This window comes from Rattus norvegicus, chromosome 15 (assembly GCF_036323735.1).
Source record: "Rattus norvegicus strain BN/NHsdMcwi chromosome 15, GRCr8, whole genome shotgun sequence".
In the NCBI taxonomy this organism is placed as follows: Eukaryota; Metazoa; Chordata; class Mammalia; order Rodentia; family Muridae; genus Rattus; species Rattus norvegicus.
The window spans coordinates 32,750,149-32,756,345 of record NC_086033.1 but is presented as its reverse complement, the minus strand read 5'-3'; the positions used below and the strand labels follow the sequence as shown (position 1 = coordinate 32,756,345).

Here is a 6,197-nt window from a genome sequence, read left to right as displayed (position 1 = left end):
CAATGTGTGTGTGTGTGTGTGTGTGTGTGTGTGTGTGTGTGTGTGTGTATGTATTCAAGAAATTAAACAGCAACAAACCAAGTAACCCAATTTAAAAATGGGGTACAAAGCTAAACATAGAACTCTCTAATGACCAAGAAGCACTTTAAGAAATGTTCAAAATCCTTAGTCATCAGGGAAATGCAAAAAATGACTCAGAGATTCCATCTCACACCTGTCAGAATGGTTAAGATCAAATCTCAAGTGATAGTACACGCTGGCAAGGATGTGGAGCAAGGGGAACACTCCTCCATTGCTGGTGGGAGTACAAACTTGTACAACCACTTTGGAAATCCATCTGAAAATAGTTCTAACTCAAGACCTGGCTCTACCACTCCTGGGCATATACCCAAAAGATGTTCTACCACACTACAAGACCACGTTCACAATCATATTCCTAGCAGCTTTAGTCATAATAGACAGAAATTGGAAACAACTTGGATTTCCCTCCATCAAAGAATAAAGAAAATGCAATACATTTATATACATAATGGAATATTATTCAGATATTAAGAGCAAGGACATCATACACTAGGGAAATGTATGTAACTAGAAAATACCATCCTGAATGAGGTAGCCTAGACCCAGAAAAGACAGGAGCCTAGCATAACTCATCTGAGAGGCTTCATCCAGCAGCTGATGGAAACAGATACAGGGACACACAACTAAACATTAGGCAGAGCTCAGGGAGTCTTGGGGAAGGACTGAGGAAGCAGAAGGGGTCAAGGGCACCATAAGAAGACCTACAGAGTCAATTAGCCTGGGCCCATGGGAGCTCACAGAGACTAAACCACCAACCAAAGAACATGCATGATCTGGACCTAGGCCCCTACACAAACGCGCAGCTTGATCTTTATGTTGGTCCCCTTACAATTGGAACAGGAGCCATCTCTGACTCAGATTCTGTTACCTGCCTTTGGATCCCTTTCCCTTAGCTGGGTTGTCTTGTCTGGCTTCAGTGCAGACTTAGTCCTTATGTGCATCCTTGAGGTGTCAGGGCTGGTTGGTATGGGGGACCCCTTTCCCTGAGGAGAAGGGGAGGGAGAATAGAGAAAGAGGGATGATAGAGTGGGATTGGTAGGAGAAGAGGGAGGGGGTCTATGATCGGGATGTAAAGTGAATGAATGAATGAATGAAAGAAAGAAAGAGTAACACCATGTTTCTGTTCTCTAAAGATGTAAATAAAATTGACAGGTGAGTGTTTGACAGAAAACATTCTGACATGACTCCAGTTCTTGCTCATGTGGGTGGTTTCTGCTGTGAGGACCTGCTGTGACTCCTTTTGAATTCTAGGGCCTGGATACCCATTGCCTTGCAGCTGGAAAAGTTGTCTTTGCTAGAGTTTCCTTTGATCATGACTTGTGATGAACTTAACCCTGTAGGTGGTATATTCATGGCTCCCAGAGATTCACAGATAACTTGCTGGGGTCTGTATGTAATACACCAAGACCATTATCTCCACTGTCTTTTCTATTTTTGATACCTGACTGAATGACAGCAATCTCACTTTCAACAACTACCAGAACCTCGTTCAGACTTTCAGAAAACAGCAGCTCGCCCCAACCACAGGGTCACAATTCTGGATGTGCGAGCTAGCTCTTTGGGTCTGAGTGACAAACGTACCGATGTAGATCCCTCCTGATGGTTAGTGCTGATGTCTATACTGAGGTGTTATTGACAGGAAACCTCCTACAGGGAACATAAATTTGCAGTTTTTTAATTAAAATTTTATGTAATAATTTCGTACACGAGTGCTGTGTTTATATCATTTTTTGCCCTTTTCTTTCCCCTTCCAAGTCATCATGCATTCCTCCCACCCCCCCTCAAATTCATGATGTTTTCTCCTTAGTTATTATTGACACATATTTATGTATATACACATACAATCTTCTGGATCTACCTAATGTTGTTCATATGTGTATGTGTTCATGGCTGACCAATGAGGACTCGATAATCCATCTAGGGCTTGGGCCTGGAAAAGTCTCGCTTTTTCCTTCTCTTAGTAGCCATTAGTTGCTGATAGTGCTTAATCTAGGAGTGGGTCCCTGTGAGATCTCCCTGTCCCTGCTGGCATGTCAACTGGTGCTGGCACTGTGCAGATAGGTGAACATATTGTTGAGACTGTGTGGGTGCGGCTTACCTGTAATATACAGAAGACACTACCTAGCAACATGGATCCCCATCATCCAGCCCTTACAATCTTTTGTCCTTCTTCCGTGATGTTCCCTGGGTGTTAAAATGTAGCAGTTGTGTCATAGAGATATCAACTGGGGCTGGATTCCCCACAGTAAGTTCTTGTCTATGTTTGACCAGTAACATATTTCAATAATGGTCTCCATTTGCTGGAAAGAGTTTCTTTGGCTCAAGGTGAGAACTGCTCTTATCTGTGGGTAAAAGGATAAGTATTTAGTATGCAGTTAAGAATTATATTGTATTAGTAGAGTGACCACAGTGTGTTCTCTCCTAGGCTCTATGACCTCCCCAGTTACAGTTGGCTTATAGCACCAACCATGAATTCCCTCCCATTTAGTGGGTCTTAAATCCAATTAGTTAGCTGTTAGCTAACGCAAGACATAAGTGCCACAACAACAGCCCTAGGGATGTATTGCTATGGTGATCTCTGTGGTGGTTCATGGGCATCACAGCCGAGTAGGACTATTAATTGACACCCCCCCCCCATTAGCAGCTTGCGTAGTGCTTTTGGAAACTGTGGGAGCTAGTCCTTGGAGAGAAGGCCCCCAGATTCATTCTAGCTCAATTCCTATGGGCCCTGCTCCTGAAGTGTGGGGTGTCCTCAGAAATGCAGTATTACCTTCAAGTTCTAGAAGGCAGCCCATGACAATGGCAATGATCTGTGTTATTTTGGGAGACTCTTGGATTCTCCTGGACAACTAACTGCTCAAAGGAAGATTTTCCATGCCTGGCACTGAGGTTTTTGTTTGCTGATCTATGGCTCTTGGAGAGAGCATTGTCATCCTAAATGGCATAACTTCATCTAAATCTTACACATATGGAACACATGCATGATACATATGTGTACACACACACACACACACACACACACACACACACACACACATACACACACACACAGACCCCAGCCATTTTGATCAGTAGAACAAAATAGAAGACCCAAACATGAGTGCATGGAATTACGGCTATTTGACATTTGACAAAGATACCAAAAATACAGACTGGCAGAAAGACAGCATCTTCAACAAATGGTGCTGGGAAAACTGGGTGTCCATGGGCAGAAGGATGGTGTTAGACCCATATTTATCATTTTACACAAAATGACCTCCAAATGGATCAAAGACCTTAATGTTAAATCTGAAATGTTGAAATGTTTAGAAGAAAACATAGGCAGTTCCCTAAAAGATAGACGTGTAGGAGAGGGCTTTTTGAGAGGGACTCCATTCACGCAGGAATTAAGGCCAACAGTTAATAAGTGGGACCCCATAAAGCTAAGAAGCTTCTGTACAGAAAAGCAAACTATAAACCAAGTGAAAAGAAAGCCTGAGAGTGGAAGCATATCTCTGCCCGCCATGCATCTGACAGAGGACTCATACCCAGAATACACAAAGAACTCTAAAAGCAACGAGTCAAAGCCACAAATGACCCAGTTTTTAAAATGGGTCATGGTTTTGCACAGAGTTCTCAGAAGAAGAGATAAAAACGGCTAAGAAGTCTTTAAGTGTTCAGCATCCTCAGCAATTAGGAAAATGCAAAATGAAAACTTCTATAAGGAATACTAATTTCTAGTTTCCACGGCACTGGACCGCCGTTCTCCAAAGGCTCTCTGATTTGAGAACTAGAATTAGAAATTCACATAGCATGAGTTGCATGATGACGGCTGCAAGCTGCACTCAGCCGATTAGCTTGGAGGTCAAATTCTCCCAGTTCTCCTTCTGTGCTCTCCCTATCTTCCTGTAAGCACCATGACCCCTGCATGGCAGCACAGAATCTATTCAAACTCGCCACCTCGCAAAGAAGATGGGCTCTGCTTTGTTGAGGAGACCTTGACTGGCCACGCTTTGTTCTGAAACTGAAAAACCATCATCTGTTTGTCAAGAATCAAGGGATGTGTGTTCATACAACGGCTGCTGGAATTTTTGGACCCATCTCTGGTGTGGTACTCACTCCAGAAAACACCGTGTTTTCAGAGCTTCCTACGCTGCTGCCCTCATTATTTGAGCTTCTAATGCAAGAATGCAGCAACTAGCTTCAGACAGCCACACTTATGCTTCCGAATGGGAAATCTGCAGAACCAGCGGAAGTAGTCCAGGCCAGGGAAGCCGGCAATTGGCTGGACAGAACAGTCTGCAAAGTACTAGTCCTCCAACTTCTCTGTGCTCACTGCTCATCTGCGGGAGCTACATAGATTTCCAAAATTCTATGAAGAAGTAACTGAATTTAAAGGAGAATAAATGTTTATCTTTTTAAAGGAAATAGGGAATTAAAAAGTTGAAGTTTTCTCTAACACATCTGAATGTGTTTTTAATCAGCATATAAAGTAACAGGGTTCATGTATCTTTCTCTGGTTGGTCCTCTCACACCCTGTCTGCTCCCCCTCACCCAGCTCTCTCCTTTCCTCCCTTGCGTCCTTTCACCCTTCCTAGTTTTGCGTCTCATGTGCTATACGACCATCCCTATGTCCTGTCTTAAAGCTTCCTTTCCAGTGTCCCAGCTTCTACTCACATACCTCCCCTGGCTAGTAGACATATGTAAATTAGAAGACGTATAATGCCTGTGAGCAAGATCATGTGGTACTTGTCTTTTGGACCCTGTGTAACCTCACTTATTCTAAGATTTTCGGTTCTGTCTGCTGTGCTGAAATTTCGCTTTCCTTTTAGGCTGAATGAGATTCCATATTCATGTTGCCCATTCACCTGTAGATGACCGTGCTGATTCCACTCCCCTGCTGTTGTGAATAAAGCAGCAGTAAACATGAATGGGTCTGGTGTCTCTGGAAGGATTCGGAGTCCTTTGAGTGTGTGCGCAGGAGTGGTGTCGCTGGGTCGTGTGGTACATCTAGTTTTAGTTTTTTTAGAAGCCACCGTAGAGGCCACACCAAGCTACACGCTCACCAGCAGTGAACTGGGTTCCTCTTCCCCCACATGTCAGGCAGCAAATTCCAACACCCTGTCACTCCGTGTGTAGAATACAATGGCAAGGCTTTGTTGGTCCTCTAGAGAGACGGGAGTTCTTTAGTAATAAAAACGTCAATGAGGTAACAGAGGCTTGTAGTGTCCCTGGGTGGCACAGTGGCTGGCGCCAGGGGTTCATGAATGGTCTGAGACTTTGAGAAAATCTTTGGACTCAAAGAACAGTGCAAGACCATTCTTTGGAGTGCAATTTCAACATTTAACCAAACCCCAAATATTTGCCATTTCTTTCAAGGCATTGAGTGTTCCGTCTCAGCCGTTTGTGAGGTAACTTCTGAAACTTCCTCTCCTAGTAACTGCACAGCACCTGCTTGCTCTGCTCCCCTAAATCATCATCATCTGTCAGATGCATTCAATTCTCTCTATTCCAAGTTTGGCTCTTTTTCGAACTGCTGTTCTATTAATAAAACTAAGATCATGCATTCTGATTGTCCGGAGCTTCCAAATAGGTTTTCCTTAGTCTTTGTCCCCAACTTTTACATACATTTATAAGATACCCTTGATTTTGCCACTTTGCCCAGGATTCATGACATAGAGGTCTATTTGTAGCTTTATGATTTCTTTGTTCTTCAAAGCGCTATTGTTTTTCTTAGTTAGAAGACATTTTCTTTTACTCGTTAACTACTGTGAGGGCTTGAATAAAAATGGCCCCCATAGGCTCAGATATTTAAATAGCTGTCCCCAGTCAGTGGCCCTGTTTAACTGGGTTTAGGAGGTATGGCTTTGTGGGGAGAAGTATGTCATTGGAGATGAGGTTTGAGATGTCAGCTCTTTTTTTTTTTTTTTTGGTTCTTTTTTTCGGAGCTGGGGACCGAACCCAGGGCCTTGCGCTTCCTAGGCAAGCGCTCTACCACTGAGCTAAATCCTCAACCCCTCTTTTTTTTTTTTAAATATGGAGCGCTTCACGAATTTGCGTGTCATCCTTGCGCAGGGGCCATGCTAATCTTCTCTGTATCGTTCCAATTTTAGTACATGTGCTGCCGAAGCGAGCAC

At 43.5% G+C, this 6,197-nt stretch overlaps 1 non-coding gene across 1 annotated transcript; it reads right to left on the bottom strand.

Annotated features, from left to right (window-relative positions):
• Positions 1 to 6,090: 6,090 nt before the first annotated feature.
• LOC120097297 (U6 spliceosomal RNA) lies at positions 6,091 to 6,197 on the bottom strand. The gene has a single exon (XR_005494507.1). It is a non-coding gene; the product is annotated as a U6 spliceosomal RNA (small nuclear RNA).